Source organism: Hylobates moloch, unplaced genomic scaffold (genome assembly GCF_009828535.3).
Source record: "Hylobates moloch isolate HMO894 unplaced genomic scaffold, HMol_V3 SCAFFOLD_13, whole genome shotgun sequence".
NCBI classification, from domain to species: domain Eukaryota; kingdom Metazoa; phylum Chordata; class Mammalia; order Primates; family Hylobatidae; genus Hylobates; species Hylobates moloch.
Genome location: NW_026652288.1, coordinates 60855293 through 60872369, shown reverse-complemented (window position 1 = coordinate 60872369; position 17077 = coordinate 60855293). Strand labels below are relative to the sequence as shown.

General features: G+C 40.6%; 1 long non-coding RNA gene across 1 annotated transcript in view; it reads right to left on the bottom strand.

Moving 5' to 3' along the window:
- The window catches only part of LOC116480081 (uncharacterized), a 266711-nt gene extending 250655 nt beyond the window's left edge, over positions 1 to 16056 (bottom strand). The window contains exons 1-2 of the long non-coding RNA XR_009209413.1: positions 16019 to 16056; positions 11798 to 12024 (exon numbers count right to left, since the gene is read on the bottom strand). This is a non-coding gene — a long non-coding RNA (uncharacterized LOC116480081). The remainder of the gene's footprint in view (positions 1 to 11797; positions 12025 to 16018) is intronic.
- Between the last annotated feature and the right edge of the window lie 1021 nt (positions 16057 to 17077).

Genomic DNA, 17077 nt, shown 5'->3' with positions numbered 1-17077 from the left:
GCCCACTTTTTGATGGGGTTGGTTTTTTTTGTAAATTTAAGTTCTTTGTAGATTCTGGATATGAGCCCTTTGTCAGATGAGCAGATTGCAAAAATTTTCTCCCATTCTGTAGGTTGCCTATTCACTCTGATGGTAGTTTCTTTTGCAGTGCAGAAGCTCTTTAGCTTAATTAGATCCCATTTGTCAATTTTGGCTTTTGTTGCCATTGCTTTTGGTGTTTTAGACATGAAGTCCTTGCCCATGCCTATGTCCTGAATGGTATTGCCTAGGTTTTCTTCTAGGGTTTTTATGGTTTTAGGTCTAACATGTAAGTCTTTAATCCAACTTGAATTAATTTTTGTATAAGCTGTAAGGAAGGGATCCAGTTTCAGCTTTCTACATATGGCTAGTCAGTTTTCCCAGCACCATTTATTAAATAGGGAATCCTTTTCCCATTTCTTGTTTTTGTCAGGTTTGTCAAAGATCAGATGGTTGTAGATGTGTGGTATTATTTCCGAGGGCTCTATTCTGTTCCATTGGTCCATATCTCTGTTTTGGTACCAGTACCATGCTGTTTTGGTTCCTGCAGCCTTGTAGCATAGTTTGAAGTCAGGTAGCATGATGCCTCCAGCTTTGTTCTTTCGGCTTAGGATTGTCTTGGCAATGCGGGCTCTTTTTTGATTCCATATGAACTTTATTTTTTTCCAGTTCTGTCAAGAAAGTCATTGGTAGCTTGATGGGGATGGCATTGAATCTATAAATTACCTCAGGCAGTTCGGCCATTTTCACGATATTGATTCTTCCTATCCATGAGCATGGAATGTTCTTCCATTTGTTTGTGTCCTCTTTTATTTCGTTGAGCAGTGGTTTGTAGTTCTCTTTGAAGAGGTCCTTCACATCCCTTGTTAAGTTGGATTCCTAAGGTATTTTATTCTCTTTGTAGCAATTGTGAATGGGAGTTCACTCATGATTTGGTTCTGTTTGTCTGTTATTGGTGTATAGGAATGCTTGTGATTTTTGCACGTTGATTTTGTATCCTGAGACTTTGCCGAAGTTGCTTATCAGCTTAAGGAGATTTTGGGCTGAGACAATGGGGTTTTCTAGATATACAATCATGTAATCTGCAAACAGGGACAATTTGACTTCCTCTTTTCCTAACTGAATACCCTTTATTTCTTTCTCCTGCTTAATTGCCCTGGCCAGAACTTCCAACACTATGTTGAATAGGAGGGGTGAGAGAGGGCATCCCTGTCTTGTGCCATTTTTCAAAGGGAATGCTTCCAGTTTTTGCCCATTCAGTATGATATTGGCTGTGGGTTTATCATAAATAGCTCTCACTATTTTGAGATACGTCCCATCAATACCTAGTTTCTTGAGAGTTTTTGGCATGAAGGGCTGTTGAATTTTGTCAAAGGCCTTTTCTGCATCTATTGAGATAATCATGTGATTTTTGTCTTTGGTTCTGTTTATATGATGGATTACGTTTATTGATTTGCATATGTTGAACCAGCCTTGCATCCCAGTGATGAAGCCAACTTGATCGTGGTGGGTAAGCTTTTTGATGTGCTGCTGGATTCAGTTTTGCCAGTATTTTATTGAGGATTTTTGCATCAATGTTCATCAGGGATATTGGTCTAAAATTCTCTTTTTTTGTTGTATGTCTGCCAAGCTTTGGTATCAGGATGATGCCGGCCTCATAAAATGAGTTAGCACTCCGTCTTTCTTAAAGCAGTCGGCATCTGGGCCATCACTCTGTTCAGAACCCCAAAATGGTGTCCCATCTCACTCTGAATAAAAACCAAAGCCTTAGAATGGCTCAAAAGGCTTTCTTTGATTTCTTTTTTAGGAATTCTCTTCCTCTAGGTAACTACAGAACTCACTCCCTCAATTCTATTAGCTCAAATATGACCTTATCAGTCTGTGGGTCTTTCTCTAATGTCCTATATAAAATAACTGCCTCCCACTTTGGGAGGCCAAGGTGGGTGGGTCACGAGGTCAAGAGATCGGGACCATCCTGGCCAACATGGTGAAACCCGATCTCTACTAAAAATACGAAAATTAGCTGGGCATGGTGGTGCATGCCTGTAATCCCAGCTACTTGGGAGGCTGAGGCAAGAGAATCACTTGAACCTGGGAGGTGGAGGTTGCAGTGAGCCAACATCGTGCCACTTCACTCCAGCCTGGCAACAGAGCAAGGCTCTGTCTCAAAAATAAATAAATAAAAATTAATTAATTAATTAACCGCCTCCCTAGACTCCCTCTTATGTCCCTTACCAGGAGCTTCATATTATAATCTATGTTATATAATCACAGGTTTACTTATTTTATATAAGCTGGGTTTGTTCACTGCCATATCAGCAGCACCTATAAGAGTATCTGGCACATAGTAGGAAGTCAAGTATTTATGGAGTGGTCTAGGGAAGGAATCCTAAGTCCTGGAAACTGAACAGAGGAAGGGCATGTAACCAGCCTTCAATGTTTGCTTCAGAGAAGGAGTTCTCAGAACACAAGTGGACAGTGCTAGGGACATTCTGTACACCCTATTTATATTAGGCTGGAAAGACCGCTCCCTCTCTGTCCCAGGGTAAGGCAGGACACAGCCACCACAGTATCTCTGAAAAGATTCTACAATACCATAGAAACTTTTAAGTAACATCTGTTTGGTGCCCTAAACAGAGATGTATGAAAACACATCTTTATGAAGATGAAAAAAATTGAAAAACGAATAGGCTAAAATGAAAACAGAAAAGAACATGAATCCACTGGAATAAGAAAAAAATACAAGGAAACACAAAATGCCATACCAGAATTAAAGTACTCCTTTCAAGTAGTAAAGACCATTAGTACTGCAGAAAATCAATTGTGATGTGGACAGATAACTTGAGTAGCTCTTTTAAAATGCATAAAGATGAAAAAAATACATAAACAAGATTAAAGGAAATTTCCCAGGGGGTTCACGCCTGTAATCCCAGCACTTTGGGAGGCTGAGGTGGGCGGATCACCTGAGGTCGGGAGTTCAAGACCCCCCTGACCAACATGGAGAAACCCTGTCTCTACTAAAAATACAAAATTAGCCAGGTGTGGTGGCGCTTGCCTGTAATCCCAGCTACTCAGGAGGCTGAGGCAGGAGAATCGCTTGAACCCAGGAGGCGGAGTTTGCAGTGAGCTGAGATCACGCCATTGCACACCAGCCTGGACAACAAGAGCAAAATACTATCTCAAAAAAGAAAAAAAAAAAAGAAATTCCCAATATATTAATGTCAGCATCTTCAGTGATTTTCCTGTTTATATATTTCTCCTAAACTTTTAATAATATAAATCACAATAATCAAAGAGAAAAATGGAAAGTAAAAACTTTATATACCTTAAACTGCATATTCATAGTTTCTATTTTGTGAGAGGAAAACTATTTCCTAGCCCATTGTCCTCCTTACAGCCCAGCAATGTCATTCCTCCCCACAGCACTCAACTACCTAAAAACTCATTCCACTGGAAATTATTGAAGGTCTGGCTTTTTTAATATAACTAGATCTAAGGATGGTCCCAAAACTTTGGGTAAAATTAGAAGCACTGAGAAACAAACATGAAGCTGAGGACACTGTTTTCTTTATATTTCTCTACCTCTCACAGTAATGGGGACACAACCATTTTGTTAAAATACCTGTTAGGATGGAGAGTGCCAGTTTCCACTTACAAATACACATTTTGAGGATGGGATGACAAAATGTTCATAGGCTACTGAGCCTCTGTGTACATTAGAGTTCTGATGGGAAATCGGCCTATAATCCCATATCCTTAATGCAGTGGACTTAGCTGCTTCAGGAACACTTCCAAGACTGCAGCTAGGGTTTTTAAATCTCAGTCGGCTTTGCTGACATGTAGCACTATTTCTTTCCCTCCTTCCCCAAATTTGCAAGCTCGTTTCTTCTTAAATTCTGCATTAGATGATGCACGAATGTGTTTTACTTCCTCAATGGAAATGTAGATGCTGCACAGCTGTTAGACTTGAAATCACCAGGTGGTACTTGGAAGCAGGAACTAAAATGTTGTTGCCAGGGTAACCACACATTCTTCCAGCTATGGGAAGAGCTGCCATGTTTTCTATGCTCTAGGGAATATACGTTATTTTAAAGATTGGCTTAGTGCATATGAATATTTACTATTTAAAAAGAATACCCATTTCTTCACAAACCAGTGAAATGCTTTTTGATTACTCATATGCCTGAAGAAAACATTATATTTTATCTTTTCAGGGCATCAGGCCTCATCTTTCTTTGCCAATAGAATTTTAAAGATCCAGTAATAACTAATATTTTATGCTACCTATAACATACTGGTACATCTCATTTTACACCTTACATAGATTCACTTCAAATATGCAATCAGAGCTTACTATTTAAAGAAGTACCACTGTGAATTCTGAAAGGGAAATGCATTTACAGAATGTATTCATCGGTTATGAAAATCCTTACTGCCATTCATAGTAAAATCTGAGAGGTAGAGGTGAATCGTCTGAGATTCCCAAAGTTCCACTGGAGTTGACAAACCTTTAGGGTGGTTTGAGACCCTACAGACAAGAAAGCAGCAGTCCCACAACACCCAAAACAAAGCAAAATAAGTCAACGACACAAATATTCTTATATCTATCCTTCCTTCCTCCCTTCTTCCCTCCTTCCTTCTCTCCTCTCCTTGCTATCATCCTTTCTCCCTTCCTTCCATCCTTTCTTCCTTCTTTTAATATCTATTTACTGAGCTCTTACTTGGCACTAGGAACCGTGGCAGGTACTGGGAGACTTTCTGTAGGGATTAGATCCAGCAGTAGAGGTGCAGATGATACGATAGGCTCATCTTCAACTGTACTGATTTTGTTAAATTGTTTTCCAAAGTGGTGATGTCAGTGAAATCCCCCATGAGCAGCACATAAAATTTATTTGCTCTACATCCTCACCAATACCTGATCTCTGGTGAATGTAAAATCCTACTTTCTGATGGTTTTAATTTTGTGTTTCCCTGATCACTATGTTTATGGTTATTGGCCATCCAGGTTTTCTTTTCTGTCCACTGCCTGTTTATATCCTTTACCCATTTTTCTGTTGGGTTGTCTTTTCCTCATTGATTTATAGGGGTTCTTTATACACACTGTGTATAAAATTTTTTATATGTTTAAATCTCTCACTTTTCACTTCTTTAGGTATTGTTTAACATCAGAAATTTTTAATTTTTTTTTTTTTGAGATGGAGTCTCGCTCTTTCACCCAGGCTGGAGTGCAGTGGGTGATCTCGGCTCACTGCAGGCTCCGCCCTCCGGGGTTCACGCCATTCTCTTGCCTCAGCCTCCCGCGCAGCTGGGACTACAGGCGCCCGCCACCACGCCCGGATAATTTTTTGTATTTTTAGTAGAGACGGGGTTTCACCGTGTTAGCCAGGATAGTCTCGATCTCCTGACCTCGTGATCCGCCCGCCTCGGCCTCCCAAAGTGCTGGGATTACAGGCGTGAGACACCGCGCCCGGCCAGAAATTTCTAATTTTAACACAGTCAAGTTTATCCATCTTTTTCTTTAATGTTTATATTTTTCTACATTGTTTAAGAAATTCTTAGGTATTCAAAGGTGATAAAAGATTTCCTTTTAGATGTTTAAAAATTATACTTTTCACATTTAGGTCTTCAACCTACCTGTGATTAATTTTTGTACATGGCATGACATAGGGATATAATTTTACTTTTTCCCATATGGATAACTAGTTGTACCAGAATCCATTACTGAATCATCAAACTCTTCTATATTACCTCTTATATATAACAAGTTTCCACCTGTGTGTGGGTCTGTTTCCTGTCTTTTCTGTCCCATCGGCATATATGTCTATGCCTTTGCCATCACTACCCTTCCTTGATTACTATGGCTTCATAATAAGTCTTGAGATCTATTAATGTAAATATCTGTACCTTGGTCTTCTTCAAAATTATCTTAACTATTTTTGACCCTTTACTCTTTGTATAGAGTTTAGAACAGGCATGTTGAACTGCCACTATTACCATGGGTCTTTTATACTACAGATTATACAGCTGGATTTTTATATACAAAGGTTAATCAGAAAATACACAATCTGTTACTTGGGGCTCTGTTAATTGGCTACAAAGTTGTATACACAAATTCTAAAAATGCATGAACTTTGAGCACATTTTATGAATTAAGCACTGTGCAGGATACCTTGCATATATTAATTTAGATGGTCCTTCCAGTGATGTTGTAAGGTAGATAATATAACCCCAAATTTGCAGGTGAAGACATTGAAGATCAGAGAAGTTATTTGGAATGCCTAAGGAAGGTGTAGTAACCAGCAGTAAATGTTAAGGTAAAGATTCAATTCTAGATCTTTTCAGATTCCAAAGTTCTTGCTCCTTCTATAATATCACTTCAGACTACGCCAAAACCTTCTAGTTTAAAACAATAAACATAATGTGACTACTATTTGTATTGCATTTAGGTACTCTGCATTTAGGGATACTTATTTACAAACTGTCATTTGCCCATATGGTGAACAATTCAGTCATTTATTTGAAAGGCATTAAATGCCTATACTATACTAGGCACTGGGTACTCTTAAAAGCAGCTCAGAATTGACCTGAATGTCAAAACACTCTGAAAAAAAGTTAGAAAAGGTGAAAATATCAAATTAGCTGGGGTTCAAGGTTCTCCAATTACTTTGAAAGCTGCAGATGCACTACCATTAATTTTGCTTGAGGGTTGTTAATTCGTGTGTGTGTGTGTGTGTGTGTGTGTGTGTGTGGTCTGAGCTGAAAACCCAAAGAATTTTAAATCATTTCAAAAGATTCTCCAAGTTAGGACAAATTCACAGGTAGCTACTAATTTAGGTATTTCCCAATTTAGGCCACATCACATGTACTACACTGAGACAGTCACGTGGGAAAGGCTACCCGGCAAAACCCCTACGGGTCTGCGCACTGGGGTGGAGCCACAGAAGTCTGCAGGGAGGAGCCTGGCCCCTCCTCCTTCTGGGTGAAACCTGGGATTCAGTCTGCAAGGCAGGAAGCCCAGGGGCAAGAAGCACACTCTCTGGCTTTGCTAAGAGTCTCCCTTTCCCCTTGTCTTCCTTTTCACCCAATAAAACCTTGCCTTAGTCACCCTTTAAATTGTCTGCGAGCCTAAATTTTCAATGCCCTGTGACAAGAACCCCATCTTCAGCTGAACTAAGGAAAAGTCCCGCAACAACACTACATGTAATTAAGTGAGAAAAGGATGTCTTATAATTTTGAGACTGGTTAATCACATGGAAATTGTGAGGACACGTCTCTTTTTTTAATCAATAAAAGGTAAAAAGTCTGGTTCTCTTCCTATATTCTTTGGGTAACACAGTATGTGGATCTCTGAGCTTTAGTTTCCCAGTTTGCAGAAAAGGAGAAAATTGTAATGTCCATCTCAAAGGATCATGATATTAAACATGTAATGCATTTGAAAAAGTACTTTATAAACCATAATGTATTAAGTGCATGTTAATTACTGTCAGATAAAAATTTAATAATCGAAACAACTGTTTCTAGAGCCTATGTATGAGCTAAAAAGCAGTTTGTACTCATTTCAGAATGGAAAAGACTCGGGGCAGGGAAATGAAAATTAAAGATTTCTAAACAAAAATAAGAACAAAACAACACAAGTTATTTCAAGTTTTCTTAAGAATCAGAATAAATATATTTGAGACAATAAAACTTCTCAGTGCCTTTTTACAGGTGACATCCTCCTTGTAAGGGACAGAAGAGTTATTACCTGATCAGCATCTTCCAAAGTTCAGGACCACTGAAACCATAATAGAAGAATCTTGGGAGCTAATGTCAAAGAATCAAGATTTTTTGCTATGCTTGTTTTAAGTCCAAACTTTAATGTGATTTTAATCTATTGCATATCCAATGAGGAATTTAACTGTGATAATACTGAAAAGAAATATTGGATGAGAAACAAGACAGGCCAAAACCCACACAACTCCTGGGGCCACTACTGACATGACTCTATGTCAATAGACTGGTTTTTAGCCAGAGGCTTTTCCGAGCATTCTGTCTTTCAGTTACAGATTGCAAACCATTGGAAATAAAATGCATCATCTTAAATTGCAAGAGCATGTAAAACAAAAAGTAGCAACAGCATTACAGAAATATGATTTACAGCTAAAAGGGTGTGATATTCTGATGCCTTTCTCCTTGCTTTTAGACTCCTGTAAGGTTCAGCAGGACCTTAACCCTAAATTAAGTGGCTTCATAAAACCTCTGATAGAAAACCATCTTGGACTGTCAGCAGGATATTTGTGGATTATCTTAAGTAATAATTAACAATCAACCATTGGATTCAATGACAAAAAATACTGAACCATCTCTTCCCCAGTTCCAGTATTGAAGTAGACTATGACTGAAAAATAAAATAAACAACATATTTTCTGAGCTGAAGCACAGAAAGTAAAATTCAAAAATCTGTCTTCATGACTACCATATTCAATGTGCCATTTGTGTGCTGTACCATGTCCTGCGGGGAGGAGGTGGTCAGGGCTGAAATCCAGCCTGTACTCCACTTGTCAGGCCCTGCACCCTGGGATGGGGCTGTGTCAGCCAGAAGGAAGAGAGGTCTTCTAAGCAAAAGGCTCCATGAGTCTGAAATGCTGCAACAGCACAAGGCTAATTGTCACAAAACCATTGTATAGACTAGCAGGCCCAGCCTGGCTGGCTCAATAGTGACTCTCTAAATGACTTATGGAAAATCACAACTTTTTCATTTCCTGCAAAGAAAGCCCTTCAAATTGTTAAACTACCAATGTTTGTCAATCCACACAAAGACTACAGTCCATCTCCTGCTGACGGGTAACACCAAGGGTCTTTCTCTCGAAATAGAAATAATAGAAACAACTGTTACACAACAAGGTCCTGGCCTTTCTTTAATCAAGGGCATACACTCTGCCACACTTTCCTCACCTTCTTGTCCTCTAGCTTTAGCCACAGCTAGATGGAAGCTCTAGAAAACTTTTCACAAGAGAGAATTAATCCCAAAGATCATTTCCCTTTTAAATTTAACTAGCTGTTTGCTGCTTTAGCCATCACTTGATGTTAGCCTCTCTGACATGACAAAGACAAAATTTGAGATTTGTTTGTTTGTTTAAGCTAACACTTGCGAAGTACTTAACATATGCCAGGCATGGTTCTAAGTGCTTCCTTTACAAGTTCAGACTTAACTAAATCTTCATGAGTTATTATTTATCTTTCACATTCGTGAAATTAAAGCACACGGCTAGTAAAAAGCAGAAGCAGAAATGAAACCAAACAGTCTGGATCCAGAGTCCATCATACCCAGACTGCTTTGCTGTAGGTACTGCCCTACAGCAAAACAGGTACCTCTGAAGAATATGTTTGCCAATATTCCCATTTAGTGTATAATGCCCTAGGTTACAGCCTTTGGCAAATAAATGGTGTTGTCCTTGATGCCAGATATCATACCTAAATTTTTAAAAATTTACTGTAGAGCAAAATAAAATCAAAAGAGCATACTAGGATGCAATATTCTCAAGTAAGACCAGCTAAGAAGGCTTCCATTGTATTCAGCAGAAAACATAATTTCTGCAGACAAATTTAAAATATTTGAAAGCAAAATGAAATGTTCACCTTTAGCTCTCCACTTTCTAGGGCCAAGTGATGCAAAAATTCCATATTCCTAACAATAATATGAATTATCAAGGAAAACATTCATCATCTTTTCTCTTTAACTCTTTTTTGTAAATTTAAGTTACAAAGCGAAAAATTTCAAATCTTGTTTTTTTTAAACAAGGGAGGGAGCCTTTTAACCAGGACTTACTCATGAAATTTATGCTTCAGAATCACAATGACTATCACTGCAGCTTCATCAGTAAGAAGAAACTAGACTACTACTTCTTAGATATATATTTTCCTAATGTTTCTAAATGAAATTTCTGAGACAAAGGAACCTAATGATCATTAAACGAGTACTTCAAATGAACTTGTAATCATTGTCAAAGGCAAGTCTGTGTGATAATACATATATGTGTCTATAAATATGTATGTTTCATACGGTTATAATGGGTATCCTCTAACTTGAAACATACTGCAAATTATAGTCGACTTAGAATCAACTTTATGAAGTAACTAGGAATAACTAATTAACTAACTCTGGCTTCCCCAAAATTCTGGAAGTAGATTTTTAGCCTAATGGGTTAAAAACGTAAGTACTAGGTACTTGCTGAGAGCACATCTGGAATCACTTTATCTTGAAACTGTTGTATAATGAGGTGCTAACATAGCCAACTACGGCTTGCCCCCCACTGAAATGTGTGTGTGTGTGTCCTGGACTTAACCCTCTTCCAGTAGCGAGTTCAAATTCCAGAACAGCTTGTCCAAGGATCATGTTGGCAGGAATGTGCTTGTCTTGGAAACTTGTGGACCAAAATATGTTCATCCTTAAGAAAAGCACATCCTGAAGGTAACAGTGACTGGCCAATCAGTGTTCTCATATCACAGAACTGTGGGTTCTCATTTTCTTATGCTCTTTCCAATACCCAGCCCATATTCAGCACTGCTTGTGTAACAAAAGGCAATAAGCAAGAAGTTGTAACAAATCCTAACAGCAAACAGACCAAGACTTGGGGAGTTGCAATCTGGGAAGCTGAGGGTCAATATTTCACAATGTCATTGATGAAGCCTGTGAATTTACCACAGATTTTATGGTTGTCAGTTCACAAACTTTCTGGTGAAAACAGACTTCTATAATAATAATAATTGGATTGACTAATTTCCATGACAGGACATGAGTAGAATGAAGAGGCAGATGATCTGGGTTCTACCTCCAATCCAGCCACTAATCAGCAATTCAACCAGCGATAAGTCATTTTCCTGTCTGGCCTCAGATGCATTCATCCATAAAAAAAGAAGAACTGTCAGATAATCTCTACAATCCTTTCCACTTTACATATATTTTATGACAAAAGCTTTTTACCTAACCTCAAATATGTGTATGTATGCTCATACACACACACACCCACACAGAGAGAGACAGAATGAATCCAAACAATCTATTGAAGATTAAACCAGGCATGAAAATCCAGATGCTGCTGTACACTTTACAGACGATTCTTTAGTTATCGTTTCTTCCTCACACAAGAGTGTGGGGGGCTCACTGAGACAGGTCTTGAGTTCCCCTCACTTGTACATTTTAGTCTCTCTCATTTCCTCTTTTCTTAACCACTGTCACAACAAAAGAGGTACAGTATAGTGCATAAGTTTGCAAAACTATAAAATGATACCATTCTTTGATTCTTCATTCTTCGATGCCATTCTCAACCTTTTGTACTTGGCGAAACATAGCTATTTTCACTTTAAATGTCATTTATATTAGCATATTGTGAGTTGGTTATTACTTTTAAATACACTGACTATCTTTTAAGTTTTTAGTCTTAATTTCTACTATAAATATCAACAGATATAGTCCACATAAACAAAACTCTTTGTGGTCCTCAATACTTTTTAAGACTGCAAGGGGGTTCTGAGACCAGAAAGTTTGAGAATTGCTAACACAGCAGTGAAGAGGACAAACTCCAGATCCAGCTGTCTGAGTTAAAATGGCACTTCTATCACTTCAGTGGTGTGACATTGAGTAGTTGCTTAGTCACACAGTTGTTCTGTGCCTCAGTTGGGGATAATAACGATAATAGTACTGACCCTATAGGGTCATCATAAGGCTTAAATGAACTGATGTATGTACCATGTTTAGAAGTGTTGTGAGCCATGATTCTCTTTGGCGCTCTTCACCTACCTCCATTCCCCTGTGGTTTGCTTGGTTTGGTTTGATTTGGTCTGGTCTTACTACTGCTGCCTCTCCGTTTGACTGGCAAAGTGTGACTGGCACTGTTTAACCAGGAGCTAAAGGCATAGCTGCCTAGGCTCCTTCATAACCACAGCCACAAGTTCCCACTCCAGTGCCGCAGTATCCAGCTGTACTTTGAATTTGCCCTTCAGAGAGGCTCCATCAGCAAAAGACAACTGGAAAATCAAAGCAAGCAATGCTAAGTTTTTTAAAAACATGCTATGTCAGATGAATTAGAATGTAAAGTAGAAACTTTAGCCTTCGGAATAAATCAATGAGAGGAAGGAAGTAGAGAGAAAATGCAAGCAATTACATTCATTCCTTAAAAGAAAAGGTGGTATTTGCCCAAGCTCCCTCCAATTTGAACTATGTTTTCACAGTCTTCCATCTCCTTTTTAAAATCTCTCTTCGACATCCCAGAGCAGCCTCCTCCCACCTGGCCAAGAACCCTCAGGCCATCAACTTGCTTAAAAAAATATGATGGCCCAGATTCTGATCACGTGCACATGACTGATGGCCATTTGATCTTCCCAGGGAGTACTGAAGTTTTATGAGTATTATGATCATAATCCCTTGCATTTATATTAGTTTTCTTTCTAATCTATATTTTCACATAAATTTTTCTTTAATTCTTGGCACTCAGCATGCTATTATTCCTATTTAACAGTTTAAAAAACTGAGGCTCAGAGAAGCTAGCAAACTTGCCCTAAGTCCCAAAACTTTGAATCAACAGAACTGAAACTGGAGTATAAATGAAATGGGAAAATTTTTAACGACTGAAGAACTGGGGGAAATGCACACAGCAGGGAGGGGCAGGCATGCTGGGGGGAGGCGGAACTAAGCTATTTTTGTCAGGGGGTTACTTAAGCAAATCTGCTCTACTGTGGAAATAACCTCAACTAATTCTCCCAGAGTTTTACACAGCCTCTTTATTGCCTCCACAGCTCAAACTATACATTCTCTAAGACTTATTTTTATTTTTTTATATACTAATTTGTTCATACAATGGATACCCAGGTGGTAGTGTTCTTAGGAGGATTTTAAAGAAGGTACACCAAGTATGTTTTATATTTAACCTACGGCTGCTTCTCAAGAGTGTTTGTAAATTGGGAACTGTCTGTATTGCACGTGTGATGTCATTAAATATATATTTGGTCTGTCCAAAACTATCTGGCATTTGTCCTTTACCAACATTACTGAGTATTTTAGTTTCTCAATCATGCGAGCTTAAAAAGCACAGCCAAATCTAATGAATGTCAAACTTGTGTAGTGACTCAAGTTGATTTCAGTATGTTTAAACAGAAAAAAAATAAAACTCACAAAGGATCAACTGGAATGAGTATTCACTTTAAAGGAATGCAAAAAGGAATCCTTTTGAACCATTCATTCTCCTGAATATGCTTAAATGTGCATTAATTTAGGCACAACTGCTAAGGAAAACTGTTTATCATATATGAAATATTTTCTCATTAAAAATGGCAAAAAACCGCAATTACTTTTGCACCAACCTAATAGCAGACACCTTGAACGTGAGTGTAATGTTCTTTGTATGTAAGAATGCTAATGCTAAGCTATCTAAAGTATCTTCTTTTACCTGTTTTTTTTCCTTTGGTAACTTATCAGCCCTGTCCAATAATACTTCCTACAATAATGGAACTGTCAGTGCTGTCCATTTTTGAATGAATTAATAAAATCAATTTTATTTAAGTAGTCACATGTGGCTACTGAGCAATTAAAATGCCCTATTGAAGAACTTAATTGTCAATTTTATTAATTTTAATTCATTCAAATAGCCATGTGGCCAGTGGTTGTGTATTGGACAGAGCAGTTATCTCTTTCAGCCAAAAAAAAAAAATCCTATTATTTTATCATTCTATCATTGTGAGGCCAGAACTAAGGCTGTAGTTATTAAACCTCTGATTATTAATTGGATGCTGAAATAAAGTTAGCTAACTGGACGCACAATTTTAAAGAGGTTGTTTTTGTTCTTAATAAACATCAAAAAACTATTATGTGCAAAATAACATGTGGGTCAGTGGGATATACACAAACCAAGATTGAACAGTTCCTGACGGGTACCTTGCTCTCCCAGTTTCTGCTAAATTCCAATTCAGTACATCCTAACAAGACATGGCTGATCAATTGTGTAAGCTCATGCTTTTAACAAGTATTGCTTAGCTCAATAACTCCCATAACTCTAGGACAAACAACTGTCCGAGCCCTGGGGACACGCTGTTGCACTCTGTCGAGCCTGACAGAATGCCTGCTCTTCCAGGCACTTACTCTCCTAGGAAGCACAGCCAGGTGAACAGGCCACGAAAATACACCGTGGTCAGTACCACTACAGGGGCAGATCTTGGGTGCCACACGAACACACAAAAGGAGCTTCTAACCCAGTCCTGGCTAGACAGGGAAGGTTTCAAGTGCAGAAAAGAAGCTTCCAGAAGGAAAAAACCAGTAGTATCTTGCTATCAAATCCATCCATTATTTAGGTTTCTTTGGGAAATTTCCTTTTCATTTGGCATTATGTCATCGTCCTTTCAAGGGTATTCACTTCTTGAATACATTTCAATCGATATATATTTATCGAACCCTGAAGACTAAAAAGCCTCATCGTCATTCTCCTGGAGGATCCACCATTTGCTAGGGGCTAAAGGTGTATGAAGACAAACCTTTCTCCTGAGAAAAAAAATAAGTTCTTAGGTCAAATATTTCAATCATCTACCCTGTAAGAAAAATGTAACACTGCCTTGGAATGCATGATTTCTTCATAAGACTTCCTTTTTAAAATTGTGTGTGGCTTTCTACCCAAACTAACTTTAAACATCCCTCCACAACAAAATTCAGGAAGGCCACTTTAATAAAAGGAGGGGGAAAATCCCACCAAAATGTAAACTTAATATTTCAATACAATTAAATTTATTAATAAAGAATTTCTATTGCATAGTGAACAAAGCATAGGATTTACCTGACAGTTTGGGGTCAAATTCCAGTTCCTCCTTAGAGAACGAATGGCCTTGGGCAAGTTATCTAACTTCTCCAAGCATCAGTTTCCTCATTTGTAAAAAGTGAATAATGGGGTAAGAATAGCCCCTCAGAGTTGATGAGAGAAATGAATATGCACACATTTATAAAGACCTTAAAGTAGTGCGTACCCTAAGCCTTATATGAAGATTATTATTCTTACTAACTACAATAATTCTAATTGCAGAAATCCATGCGAAAACAATACACACAGTTCTGGCCAAAAGAAGTTAAAGCAAATGTGAAAAATAAGCGACATCCAGAAACTTCAGCAGCTGCCTTCTGTCCTATGCCTCAAGGTACCATAGAGGGAAAAAGACCCCCAGGAGAGTCTGTGAAGAAACCTGAACTGCAAACCCACCACGCTGTCTTCTCGGGAAAGGCAAGTTGGTTAAAGAAAGACGTGAACTCTATTTCAGGGTAGTATGTTTTTTTTTCATTTGCTTCCAAGACTTTGATGGAATGACTTGAGAGGAAAAGTTCACAATTACTAGAAAGAACCTAAAAGGACACGAGAGATGAAACGGTTGCAGTATTTTTGAAATAAATGTTTCCTTGCAAGAGCAGAGTCATGGGCGGGGTGTCTGTGTAATGTCTACTCAACACAGCCGAAGGGTAAGAGGAAATCTTGGTATGCCGACTTCTAAGTCTTAACAGGGAACCATACAGAACCAACTGCACGCCAAATCCCACGCTCACCGAAGCTTCAGGATTTTCTCGTGGGTCTGGGGGTTTAATCTGACAACTCCTAGAGCCTTCAGGACTTCCCGGGCACAGATAATGGGCCGCGACTGCACCCCCGCGTCCCCCCCCGGGGCGCAGGCTTTCCACAGCTACAGTTCTCCACGTCAGCAGACAAGTACACAAGCGCGGGCAGCTGCCAACAGGGCGTGCCCGCTTCCCACCCTGCACTCTCCCAAGCAGGGCATCCCTGCACCGCCCAGCGCGTTCGCGAAAACTCCGCGGGGCCTCGAGGCGGCCCGGGATTAGCTCTGACGCTGTAGGGCTCTCTAGGTTTTCCACGACGCAGGCGAGCGTAGCTGGCGCGCACCCGACAGCCTCCCAGTTTGCCCAGGCTGGACTGGAGGAGGCTTTGCTGGGCCCCCGACCCGACCCACACACACCCGGGCGGCGGGGCCCAGGTACCTGCCAGCGCCTCCGCACCTCCTCGTCCCCTCTGCTTCCCCTCCTCCCTCTGCCCGAACCCTTCCCCCTTCCTCCCCGCCTCCTCCTCGCCTCCTCCTCCTCCAACTCCTCCTCCCCCCGACCTCTGCTCCCCGGCTCGGCTCCAAGTCCGCGCGCGGGCTGGGGAGGCGGTGCCGAGTGAATCACCGTCACGTGGGTCGCGGGCGCGCAGAAGCGGGCTGCGCCTGGGCGGCCCTGGCGCTCGGAGCGTTAGTGGAAAATTTCCGGAGATCTACTGGGGCTGCGCACTGCAGGCCCCGCCCGCCGCCTCCCCGCTCCTTCGTCTCCCCACCTCCTTTTCCCCCTCCCTTCTCCTTCTCTTTTTCCCTCTTCCCCCGCCGTTTTCCGGTCGCAGCCGGGCCCCGACATTGCGGAGGTTTCTTTCTCTCCCGGGAGCGGCGCTGCGCACGCCCCGCCCGCTGCAGCGCCTCAGGCTGGCGCCGCCAGAGCCGTTTGCCCTTGGGCCGCCAGCTCTCGCTTCCTTCGCGCCGCTCCAAGCCGCCACGCGGCCTTGCCCCCGACCTTGCGTGTAGCCGGCTGGTATCCTGAGAGGCCAGGAGCGGCGTCTTGGCGCCTCCGCCTTCGCCTCTGGGGCGCCGCACCCCCGCCCCCTAGCCCCGTCACCTCCGTTCCGCATTGAGTGAGACCCCCCACACCTCCGGGCGGAATGTGAGACAAAGGGAGAAGACGGTGACGATGGGCGTCTTGTCTTCTCGTTTAGAATTACTGCACCGCCGTTTAAACAAAGCACATGCACGGCCAGTTGTGTTTTACCCACTCCCACTTAACCACTGAGGAAATAAACAAGCTGATTTCCCTATCCCGTAACATTCTCCACTTCGTTTTCCCAACCACGAACAGAATTTATTCCTGAGACGGCAACTTTGAGGATTTCGTTGACCTCATCCATGTAGAAGTGACAAATGGTTACACAACAAAATTGTTTCACTCAAAGGGGGTTGTTGTGTACGTGGTTCACCTCAATAAAACACACATTTAACTGTTTCAGCAACTGTTTAG